This window comes from Panonychus citri, unplaced genomic scaffold (assembly GCF_014898815.1).
Source record: "Panonychus citri isolate SS breed McGregor unplaced genomic scaffold, ASM1489881v1 Contig00141, whole genome shotgun sequence".
Classification (NCBI taxonomy): domain Eukaryota; kingdom Metazoa; phylum Arthropoda; class Arachnida; order Trombidiformes; family Tetranychidae; genus Panonychus; species Panonychus citri.
Genome location: NW_026515546.1, coordinates 795,018 through 809,140, shown reverse-complemented (window position 1 = coordinate 809,140; position 14,123 = coordinate 795,018).

Below are 14,123 nucleotides of genomic sequence, written 5' to 3'. Positions count from 1 at the left end.
CATCTTTTTAATCCTTAAGGCTTCACCACCACAACCAATACAATATCCTCTAGGTAAGTGTTTACCTTTGGTTGATTGTGTTGTTTATGCTTTTGCCTTTCAAGATGAAGATGATAAACTAAAAGTGCCAAAGAAACATCATCAACAGCTCATCATTATCATCGTTATCATTGAAACAGTGAAAGATGAAAAAGTGATGATGATAAAAATGAAAACATTAGCACTATGATGATGATGATGATGAAAAAAAACTTGGTCATTGATGGTACACTGAACAGAAAGAATGAAAATTCAGTGAGGCGAAAATGTAAGAGAATGGAAAGAGTGACCCGGTTGACTGACCATTAGTACTTAGAGTAAGATGAAAAAATCTCCATCTTCAGTTAAAGTATAACAATAACACCAAATGAAAGAGAAAATATCAATATATATGAAAAAGTAGGTAAAATTTTTGTTCTCTTTTTGTGTTAAGTTGGAAGAGAACAAAAAAAAACTTCTGAATTTATTAATATATTTCTCCTTCTTAATATTTTGATATTACTACAAGTAGAAGATGAAACAGCAACAATTAAGTTAACCTAATACAAGATGAAAGTTCATTAAGTTGTTTGAGTCCCGCTAAGATGACATGGGGTCGATCAATCATCAAATTTGACAAATTTTTTGGTAACATTGAGATGATGATTAGGGAACCAGAATAAAGATGAAGGCTAAAAAAAATTGGTAACCACTAGAAATCCTATTGGAATATGAAACAGGTAAAGGTCAGTTATGGATGACCAGTAACAATAAGAGGTAACAAATGCATTTGAATTAATATATTATAATGTACTTACTAAGTGTAAGAGTCAAGGTAAGCTTAAAAATTGGTTTTCTTTTGCATCATCTTTGAGAAGAAGAGAAAAGTTTTTTTATCTTCTTGTAATAGAACGATTTTCAACAGGTAAAACTTTTCTCTAACCTACTAAAAGCCTTGGTATTCACAGCTTGATGTATGGTCAAGAGAGAGAAAGCCAAAGGTAACATTAGCCAAATGTCGGAATTTAACCTGTAAAAGGCCACCACTAGGTGGTAGGCCTAAGGTTGAGGTCAGTGGAGTCAAAGTCTCGCCAAGAAGGGATAAGATTTGCAAAGAAAAAGGAAATGACTCTAAACCTCCAACTCTCTCCACCGACTATGTGATTCTTTTTCTTAATGACCTTGGGTCAAACCATTTTAGAACATTTTTGCTACTTTCTCTCTCTCTCTCTCTCTCGCTACCTTTCTTATTCTCCCAAAAGAATAAATTGTAATGAAGGATAAACGATGAAGATAATCATCATCATTATGATCTTGTTTATTCATCTTTTTAAATTAAATCTTCCATTTTGAATAGAAAATTTTTTCTCCATCCTTATCCTCATCAGCTTAATGAATTATTTAATCTTCCCATTGTCAATCACCTCATACAATAGATGGATACAAATATCATCTTCTTTACAATAATTTGCAAAACTATCAGTTAATAATTGATATCTAATTACAATCTTGTATAATAATCAGTATTGATAACATTGATCAACAAAAAAATGTGAAAATTAATCTCTAATCAGAGGTAAATATTTTCTACCTTTACATTAATACAGGGCGTTTTTTATCCACCGGCTATTTCAATAAAATCGTAGCATTAATCGAGTGGTGCAATTCTGTTCAGTCCTCTGGTCAAGTTTGGCATTCATATGACTTTTAGTTCTTGAGATATTTAGTGAAATAGCCGTGGTGGATAAAAAAACGCCCTGTAAAAGAGGAAGCATTTAAATCTCATACTTTGACAGTTTTCAGCTCGTATCATATTATAAAAAAATCACATCGAAAACCTCTAGATGGCTATTGTAACCTTACGACGACGAGAATGTTTATTTTATTTCGTTTTGACAGATCAGTCAAATGCCAGAAAAACACGTTAATTTATACCTTGGAATATCATCTTTCCCCATGTTAATCATAATACTGAATAATAGGTAATCACAGGTTCGAGTATAACTATTGAATGAATGGTTATTTGGTTACCTGTCAGTGTGTGTGTGAGAGAGAGAGAGAGAGACGAGATCTGAAAGTGATATGAGTAAATGATGAGGAGGATAAGGATGAGGATGAAGATGGAAAAAGTAAAGTAGGAAACAGTTTAAATTGATGTGTGAGAAGGAAGCAAAACATTACCTGTCATCCTCATCATCGTCGCAATAGTAAAATACTTTGTGAACATTTACCTTTGACCTGTATCCTCAAAAGCTGACCAACGGCTACTACTACTACGATTACCTGTAATATAATTTTTACAGAAGTAAAAAAAAACACAAACTCAAAGATGTATAATATTAGTTATTATCAATAGATATCAAGATGAATGAAATTGTACCCACCGTGTCATTGGTGTGCTTTAATTTTCTTGACAGTGGCAAACTATTATGATGTTAATTGCAATCAATTGGTCAAGACGAGGTAATTTAAGTTATTGGTTGAGTGTCCACTTTCAAATTTACAGCAATCAAAAAGCAACAACAATCAGCTCAATGACTTTAACAACACCAACATTGAGCTGACCATTGAGTAGCCCATTGAGTACCTGTTGATTGTAAAAATTTCAACCGAAAGCAAAAAAAAACAAAACAAAACAATTGAAATTTTGTTTATTTGTTCATCGATATTAATTGTTGCAATTAAAGTTAATTGCTGTTGACTTTAAATGAAACAACAGCAACAAACATTATCCCAATCGTATTATTATCAATCAATGTAATAATTATCAAGGTAAGATATTAATAGATTTACATTAATCTGGGTTTCCCTTTGGGTGGATGCAAATTATTTACAAGGGCTACAATCAACTGATTAACTTTGAGTGATATTGATTTAATTGTTTGTAATTAAGTTAACCAAAATGTGAAACAAAAAGGTGTATGATGATTACCTTGTGTGTTAATGGTGCTTCTTGTTAAGGGTTGGTTCTTGTTGTTTTATTATGATTAGAGATTAAAAAAAAGGTGATGATAATTAAGGTGCTGATATAATGAGATTACCTGGATTATCTGGGTTCTGGTTAAAAGATTAGATATTAATCATAATTTAATATTACAATTTGATTTAGTATAATTTAAGATAATGATAATAACAGGATTGGATTAATTTACCTGTTCTATTATTGATATTAGAAAACTTTTCTATGTTTATATTTAAAGGTAAAGTGTTTATGAGGTGTATTTTTTTGCTTCTATTGAATCTAATTAGACTTAACTATCATTACAATTGCTGTTATCATCATTAAGATAAAGATGATGATAATGATGAAGAAGATGAGGATGAGGATGATGTAGAAGAAGTTAAATTGTCTGGTGTAAATAATAACAATCATATTAATAATGGAAACAGGTTCTTACCTGACCACTGCCCAGGTTCATCTTCAATTTCCTCTTCTCTCTCTTTCATCCTCATCCTCGTCTTCATCTTACTTACTTACTAACTTACCTTTTTTTTTGTTCTCTTTCTTTTCTGTCTTATCATCATCATCACTATCATCTCTTTCTTCAATCCTGATTTTATTGCTTTTCTATCCGTTGCCACTCCTTGGATTCATCTCATCACGATTTTTGCCTCTGAAGTAGTTGATATGTTTTTCTTGTTGTTGATGATGAAGATAAAGATGATAATTCATCCTCCATGGTGTGTGTGTAGTTAGTTATCTTTTCCTCTCTCTCTCTTTCTCTCTGATGTGAGAGATGATGATGATGATAATCAAGGTAGAAAAAAAACAAGAGAAGATGAGAAATCGACGACAAGGATGAAAGATGATGGGAAGGAAAAAGATTAAATCATTACGATTATCAAGTTGGAAAACAAAAAGTTATTAAATTGTCTCAAGCCTTAGAATACACAGAATCTTAAGATACTGACCACTCCTTGGTATCTTTTTCCTTTGTTTCTTCTGATTCAACTGATTAATTCCCGACCTTCATCAACATGATCACTCAGAGTAACATGTTGATGATGGTGATGATGATGAGAGTCAACAACAGCTAAGTGCTGGTGTTATTACCTGGAAAATTAGCTCAACACAAAATTAAAGGAAAAAGTTTCAACTCTTCTAATTAACAATTGTATCTAATTGTTCATCTTCATCATCATCATCATCATCTAAGTTTAACTTGGTAATGGTCAAGGAAGATGGACCCAAAACAATTAGACAAATTAAATTGTTACCATTTAGGAGTTTGCTGTTAACAAATTGGATTTAAACAACTACTATAATTTAAATTACAAGTTAATTGTTTTTTTTTTGCTTCCAACTTTTTGTTTACTTGGTTCAATTGGTTGTTACCTGTTGTTTACCTTAAACATTTAATTGTCAACTTAATTTAGTTTGCAAATTATTCACTCTATCACAATTTAAGATTCAATTATTATTTCATCAGTTGACAACGTTGATAGTAATTAGAAATAATTAACATTCATTTTGCTGTCTTCTCTTTTTCTTTAAATATATAAATCATTTTGAAACTGAACTTTGAAATCAAATTTCATGAATTCAATGTCTCATGATTATTACAAGAACTTTGTTCTTATGAAAATCTAAAGATGAAGAATACAAAAAGACGATGAGAGAGACATTTTTCATCTTCTATTGTTTTTCATACAACCGTTTTTTTCTTCCTGAACTGACCATAACCTTTTCTTGGGTCCATTGATGACCAGACATCAATGAAGAAATATAAATGTAAAAGATAAGAAGATGATGAATATTGTGTTTATACTATTATCTTCAGTAGGTCGTTCGTTTTCATGGTCAAATGAATGGTCAATTTGTAAGAGGTAAGCAATCAACTGTTAGATGAAAAAATCGAAAGAAACTTTTTTCTGATCCATTGAAATTCATGGAAAGAGAAAGATACAAAATCAAAGGAGCAACTGAACATTGGAAGACGTGAAATCGAAACTCATTCATTTCTCTCTCTCTCTCTCTCTCTCTCTCTCTCTCTCTCTCATCTTAACCACACCCGAACTCATTAAGTTTCATGTCTACAACTATTACTACGTGGTTTGTAAAAAAGATAAGAAATGAAATGTGACCAGAATGACCAACACCAAGCATTACATTATCTTATTACAATACTGACCAATGAAGAGCATAAAGTTTGTTAGACTTTAATTTTTTTCCACTTGCATGTGTCCAGTTTATTTCTGTTTATCAAATTGTCGTTATCATCAAATAGATTTGTACTCAAGTTCATTATAATCATCATGAAGATCATGATAACCATCAGAATACTCAACTTGATTCCCGGCAATTATCAAGAAGAAAAAAAGAAAAGAAAAAGTAAAACAATGAAACAATTAATCTTATTAATATTAATAATATCAATAATTCAATTCCTAAGCTAATGCAATTATCATCACCATCATAGAATCATAATAATTGATCAAGAAATAAAATTCTGTGCCTTTTGATTACTCAAAGATGATGAACAATTAATCTTTAAATACAAATAGGTAGATATTCAAAAACAGCAATTAAGGTTAATCCAGTTAACTTGTTTATTGTAATAGTTATAAACTTTTTATATCTGATAATTAACCAAATCTAAATTGATAATAAAACCAGATCTTCAGCTCTTGCTGTTAGTTAATGATGGTAATTTACTTGATTAAATCATCAATTGTAAATCGTTAATTAAACTTTCACTTTTCCTAAATTCATTTAAATACATAAATAATTGTTAACATCACCTTGTTATTGGCAACAATTCAATGATAATAATGAAAACAGGAAAGAAAAAGTTTTAAATGCAATCAGTTAATTGTAATGATTTACTTTTCAAACAATTTATTGCTCATCAAATTTATTGAGAGAAAAAAAAATCAACTATTACAATCAAATGAAAACTAATTAAACTGTAATTGTAAAAACACTGAGACACAAAAGGTTAGGTCATAAAAGGTAAACGAAAGGTAGAGAAGCAACAAAAACAATATCATGTTACCTTTATGTTGACAATGCTAAAGAAAAACAAAACATTAAGATGATGAGGATGAGGATGAAGATCAATTAACCTGCTGTTGAATGTGAATGTTACCTGTGCAAACGACATGATGATGATGAGGCTCAGTTGGAATGTTGAATTTGGACAGAAAAAAAGTAAAAGGAACCATTTTGGTAACCACAAATTTCTAGTTCTAATTTAGTTTTTTAGTTAGTTTTTGACTGACAAGAAATTGAAGTGATGCTCAAGGGCAAGTGACCATGGGCTAGTTAAGATCATCATTATCATCTTGAAGAAGAAGAAAAAAATGGAAAATTAGTGAAACCCTAATGAAGATAATGATGTTCATCAACATCTTCTCTCCATCATTATTGGCAGAGAGAGAGAGAGAGAGAGAGAGAGAGAGAGAGAGAGAGAGAGAGAGAAGTTTGAATAATTATTATAAGAAACTGAAAAGGCCTAAAGCTTATTAGATGAAAGTTAACAGACAGTTAACAGACTCAAAATTCTGACACTTAACTATCATGATGATGAATTTTCATGATGACGATGATATTTTACCATTCAAGAAACGTTCATCTAAAAGTTCATTTAAATCTAATGTACAAATCAACATTCACCATGTTCATACATTCAGTTGTTTCACTTGGTTGAAGTTTTTCTTGAAAATGATAATATAACCAACATTCAATTCTGATAATAAAATGCTGATGTTATTTTAATGATGGTAAAAATATCCAACCTCTAATAACATTATTAACAATAGTAATTAAGTGAACAATTTACTTTCATTTAATTGTTTGACAGTTGAACATCATATGTTGTACATGTATAAACATGTACTTATAGAGAGAGACTTTGGTTAATTATCATTTGTGGAAAACCGTTAATTACATTTGAATTTGATTGTATTTAGTTAAGTCAAGTTGATCATTTTGATGGAATTTTTTTGCTCTCTATCAGTTCAAGAAACTTGATCACAAGCAATTTGATTAATTACGAGGTAAATTTGACAGAAAAACAGGTAGATAATAGAAAAGAAGAAGAAGAAAAAAACAAAATTCTATTGGTGGTCATCGACTGGTCAGTCTAATGTCATTCTCGTCAAATGGTAAACTAACTTTGTGGTCCATTGACTTTCCATCATATGATTGGTAATTTAATTACATGTAATATCCTAAGACAAGAGGATTTAAATCATCTAATCAAAAGAAAAAGGGAAACCATGTAATCATCTTAAAAGATTACAATCAATTGATTGTTAACAATCAAGTGCTATTAAACTTTTGTATCTATTTGGTTAATTGAACCTTTTGTCAAGTTTATGTTAATTTTTTTTCCAGGTAAAAAATTATCATCATACATAGGGAGACGATGATGAGGATAAGGATGAGGATGAGGATGATAATGATACACTTTAATCAATGGATAGATTTTGATTGGGATTAACTTTGATTTTAAAGGTTAGGCTTCAATATTTTGATCATCAAATGTCAAGATTAAAACTAATGATACAATTTTCAATTGCTGATAATGAAGATAATGATGCAAATGTACAGGTATAGATGATGATGATTATTACTTTCTCTTCTTGCTGTAATTATCGTTGATAATTATATCATTTTACCATTTTTTTTTACTTACCTGATGAGGTTGTAAGAAACTTGTTCAGATTAACATGATATTCATTATCATCATGAACATTAACATGTTTACCTGATTGACTGTTAATCATTTCTTAATGATAAGCTTTTACTTTCTGATTTACCTGGAAAGTGAAAAAAGTTTTTTCCATTCATATGAATACAAATATTCAGTTGAAAGTTTTTTCTTTTGCTTCTTCTATCACTGATTGGTGATAATCGATGAATCTTGAGATGACTGAACTTTTTTCCCTCAATCGTATGATTATTATTATTATTGACAATTTGTCACTTTGATTCACTTGATTTACTAATTGTCGCTAATTATCAATATCAATCAGACTGATTTAGTTTATCGCAAAGTGTTGATTCTAAAAATAAATTTTCGTTTGTTTTTCTCTCATTTTTTTTACTTCACCTCGAATTCATGAAGTGGACAGAATGAAAAAAGTTCTGAAACTTTGTCTTCTCTCAACTTCGAACCTCGAACTTTGTATTAATGGTTCAAGTTTCAAGCTGATTTACTTTATTAGTTCACAATTATTGTTTTCTTATCGTTAATTTAATTTAATTGGATTAGAAAATTATAATCAAATTGGTTAACCTAATTCTTGGTTATATGATTAGGATAAAATAATTTCCTGACAAAAAGGATTCAGGAGTCATTTTGATCTTGAATCTTCAAGCAATTAACTTAATCATTTTGTTAGTCTTTCGGCAATAATTAACAATTCAACTTTTAAATTGAACAGTTAATTGCTATTGATTTGATTATCTTCAATTTGAATTAAGCGACAATCATTTTATTATTTGGATTTTTTTTTGTTAATTTTATTTGAATTTCATGTGATTACCTGATTAATAGTTGGTTATATTAATTACCTGGAGAGTTAATTGTAACAATTATCATGAACATTATTGTTTGGTTAACAGTGGGAACATTTAATTGTGAACAATTAATTTGTATATATATGTAAGCCAAATGATTAACTTGTCATCAAATTGTTAGGAAATAATTGAAACAAAATTGGTTCAAATTATCCCAAGAATTATTTGATTATCAGTTTCCTGGTTAAATTGAACTGAATCAAAATTGATTGTAATCATCACCATCATGTTGATTGTTTACATTTGTTTGGGAAAATTTGTTGATTGTTATATTGATAATTACGTTGATCATTTTTTATTTACCCGAAAGTTAAATTAGTTAACTTTAAATCACGAAAATCAACTAACAATTACAATTTAAATTGTAAAAATCTCACCAGGTAAATTGTTGATTCAATTAAAATTAATCATCAAAATTAAACAATTGATTTAGCAATTACTACTTTCTAAACAATATTGATTAGCTAATTGTTATAAAGCTGTGAAAATTGCAGGAGATTACAATTAAAGTTTTCAATTTGATTATCCAAAGGTCCGGTGAAAGTGATTTAAAGTTAATCACCATTACAATCAGTTGATTACAATCAATTGAAAGTTTATCCTGATACAACAATATAATTACAATCAACTAATTGGATTAAGTTTAACAATCAAAAGTTGTAAATCTTAAATCATTTTCTTAATTTTAATTTGATTTGATTTCTTTTTTAGATCAACTAATTTATTTTTAAACTTTTCCAATAACTTTTTTTTTAATTGTGATCAACTTTATTGTACATTACATTTAATTGTTGAAAGTTAATTAAAAGATTTTATATTTTAATTGTTAACCAGTTGATTCAATTGTTATTTAATTTGTGATGTGGGAAAATAATACAAAATCAAGGTAACTAACTGAAATTAAATCATTACAATTACAGTTACAATCAACAATTTAACTAATTGTCTTGGTTTCTCATAATCAGCCTGTAATATTATTGTGGACACTCATGTTAATTATTATAATTTAGTCAGATTTATATTCACTTGATGATATTAATTAAAATGATCCCAATTATTTATTTTACTGACAATTAAGGCTAACAATTAAGTTTATTGTTGACTTTTGAACAACAGTTAACAAAAAATATAATCAACAAAAAAAAGTTAAATTAAATTAACTTTTTTCTTGCTTAACTTTGTATTATCATTAACAATTGTTACTGTAACAATTAATAGTTAAAGGTTAATGATTAGTTAGCAGAATTCATCTTGTCATCAACAACAACAACAACGACAACCTGATCATTATAATCAACTAATTGTAAACCCTTAATTCACTGAGTTTAATTGAACAATTGAATATAATGATTGTCATTTGTATCTTCAAGTTAATCAAATCGGTAAAGTTTCAGGCTCAAAATCTTTGTATTAATCAAATAATATGAGATAACCTGATCTCCTGAATTTCATGATAAAATCTTGAGAATAAGCAAAAAGCACCATGAGAATAACAGAGTAATCATAATTTTAATAATTCTCCGGAATTGATTAAAACAAATTGCAAAGTGTATGCATATTATTTGGTGATGAATTTGCAATAAACAGAAAAGAAAATGTTATTTTCTTTTACCTGAAAATCAAAATATAATAATAACGCGAGGAAGAGGAAGTAATGAGTTTTACCTGGAAAAAAAGTATTACAAGAATCTTGTTAACCAAATTGCTCTCAATGTTTCCAGTTTAAAGTGAAAATATTACAATGATAATAATGGAAAAGTGAATGATGATGAGAATCGTTTAAATTGAGATGGATAGAGAGATGTATCTTCCTCATCATCCACAATACAATGAAGAGATGAAGAGATGAAGATGATGAGAAAGAGAGTCTGAACTTTTCTTTCCAAACCAATAAGTTTTACAAAACTCACACCAAACTTGCAAATCAATTACACCAAGATAAATACTCACAAAACCATTTTCATGGATCGATTGAGCTATTTTCAAGTTTCCCTTCAAATCGTTTTTCTTATATTTGGATATATAATATTTTTCCAATACAAATAAACACAACTACAAAACTCTTCCACCTTGTTTAGCTTAAGCTTATTCACCTTTTCTCACTCACTTACACACATCATCATCATCATCATCTTTGCATCTTCCTTTATCATCCTATTTCCCAATTCAATATCATATAATAACAACAACAAACTATCAGGATGATAGTTTTTTTCTTACTCCTTTTTTTTGTCATTCATTTCAATTGATTTGACACTAAACTTTATCATCTGTTTATCATATGTAATTTTATCATTACATTTGCCCATAGGAATGAGTATTGGGTTTTGTTGTTGATATTTGAAATTACTACCAATTGATTATTTGCCTGTATTCATAATGAATCAATTGCTGAACAATTGAAAGTTTTCAATGGTTAAAATTTCAACTCACTTTCTTGTCTATCATCAACATCATTGTAATTGAATCAATTACTTATCATTATTTGTCATTTTCTAATCTTCAGTAATCAATTTAATTTACTTTGATAATCATTATCTAATACCAATAATGATGATTGGTAATTGTTGTAACAATCATTGATTGTTTTGCATTCACTTTTGTTTTTCTGGTTAACGGAAGTTGAATGTTGATTGTTATGATTATTATTGTTGATTAACTGGAAAATGATTTCAAATCAGAACTTTTTTGTTTGTTTGTTTGTTTGTTTTTCAATTCGACACCAAAAAAAAAGACCATAATAAATTGTGATTGAAACGTTGACAGTTAGTGTTGATTGTTGGCACCAAAAAACGTAGTAAGTGTTTTCATCCTGTCAAAGTTGTTGTTGTTTTTTATTTGCTACCAAACAACAATCAAAACTAATTGTTAAAGATGATTCAAGATTATCAGTTAATTGGTTCACGATTGAAAGTTAATAACAAACTGAAAAAAAAATCATCAAAATGACCTAAACATGACAATGATTATCATTATGATGACCTTAAAAATGAAATCATAACAATCAACAAGACTAATGAACAGAAAAAAAAATCAACTTGATCATATAACTGAACAATGATCAACAGTTAAATTGTCAACATTACATTTAATCAACCCGAATCACACAACCATCGAAATGTCCTAATTCGTAAAACTTGTCACCAATCTCGAACTTGTTAGAACTTTTTTTTCTCTCTCTTTCTTTTTCTCTTTGTTTCTTTTGTCCAATTTCAAATATGGTCAATCAGCTAATCAATTGATTCTTTGTGGTTTAAATTATTTTATTCAATCTCTTCTCAAGTTAACGTAGCTTAATAATGCTCATCGAGTGCTACTTAGTACCAATCAGTAAATTGTTGAATCGATATTAATTGTTGGAGGAAAATTTTGTTTGACAGAAGTTGAATCTTTATCCTAGATATTAATATATTCAAATGAACAGCCAACCTTTTGTATTGATCCTAATCCATTGTCGCGATTAAAATGATCTTACTTATGGTGGATTAGATTTTTTTTGTCAAGTACTCAGGTAAAAAGAGGGTGTGGTAAGGTGAGCTTATTATATTTTGATGGTTTCAATCACATCGGTGATAATATTATACCTTAAGGGCTTAATTTTGCTTTATTTTTTTCCCTCACCTTGTCAAGATCATAACAATTTAATAGGAAATTATAATGACCATTGATTGCTACTGATTGTGAATGGATAAAGGATAGTGTATATACTGACCATTGTTGATTACAATTTAACCAGATTAACCAATCATCCAATTTAACTAAATCGTTGAATCTCCTTGATTGTTGCATTGATTGAAGTTTAATAATACAATTGAAAAGCGATTAAGTGAAACAATTAACTGATTAATTCTTGTCCGTTGATAATTTAAGTTGATCTTAAATATTTTGACATTGATCAAGGAAATTGATTTGATTTGGTTCACCATTTTGAGGATAAATTGTTTTCAATTAAGTTTTCAAATCACTTTTACTTTGAAAAAGTAAATCAAATTCAATTTAATTGGGCCAACATTTTGTATAATATTAAATTGTTTCATGTTAAAAGTAAATTAATTAATTGAGTAAACAAAAATTTAAGATGAAAATTGAAATTGAATCAAATTAAATTCATATTAAAACTGTCAAGAGACTTTTATAATAACTAATTAATTAATTAACTTGAAGTAAAAAGTGATTAACAGTAAATCAAATGAATAATAATCAAGAAAGAAAACAAAAATTAAGCTAATCAATGAGAAGTATATTTTAATTAAAATCCAAATAATCTCAAACAATGTTGATTAAATTGCTTCAAGATATAAAATTGATCAGGTTAATAGTAAATTTGATTACAAATTGAGTTTCTTGTTAATCACAATTAACTTTATCATTAATACACAGAACCAGAATTGATATATTAGCTAATCCATTCTGATTAGCTAATGTTAATCCTTTACAAATTAGCTGATCATCATCATCGGTATTAAGATAAGTCAACAATTGATATAATAATAAATCAATTCTTAACAATGAAAGATTAACATTATTATCATGATGATAATCTGGAAGGAAAAAATTTCTCACATTGACCAATAGTCTAGTGTCCAGTTTCTAGTGAAAATAATATAAGGTTGATGACCAATGGATGACCAAACACTTGGAAAATGTTATAACATTTCAAATGTGAGATCACAAGTAATCATTAAACATTAACTGTCCAAATGAACAGTTAAAATAATAACAATAACAATTGAATGATTATTATCAAGATCAGCACATTGGTAAAGATATTAAGATTATCGAGATATGTATTATGTACAATTTAATCCTGTCACAGTTTAAGGCTTAAAGGTTGGTCAGATTAAGCTTAAGGATTTGATATCTTCATTGACTTGTCAATATGTATTAGTAGTCAGAGGATTTTACAAATGGAGGACCACAAAGATGAATACATAACATTGTCAATAGAAGAAGCGAAATTTTCTTTTCTTGGTTATCGAATGTGCGAATCGATAAGTGACCTTTTTTTTGTTGTTCGCAAAAAGATGACAAGAATCTCTTTCATCATCATCATCATCTTCATATTTATCTTTGCCTTGTCTCTCCCACGACGATGTTTCTCTCTCTCTCTCTCTCTTTGATGATGATGAGGAGGATAAAACTGATGAATACAATAACAGAAACAAATAACATTCAATACAAAAGATGAGGATTTGAAAGTTATCATTGTAATCATTTATGTGGAGCGACATATCATATGGATTAAAAGGTAAAGTATCTTTTTAGCTCGATGTCCCTTTTGTGTGTGTCCGATCATCTGAACATATTTTATCCTGCTAAATGCTGGGCGTTTTTGTGTACCAATGAGAGAGAGAGAGAGAGAGAGAGATGTAGATGTAGAGTGGGTGGGAGAGATAGAGTGTGAGGTGAGGTGGGTTGAAGGGAGGAACAGTGTCTTTACCTTTTGTATGGGTTTGTATTATTTTCACAGATAAATATTGTATCAATACAATATGACCATTGATGATGAAGATGATAATCGAGAGAAGATGAAATTTCTCGCTTTCTCTCTCTCTCTCTCTCCCCCTTTTATCCATCG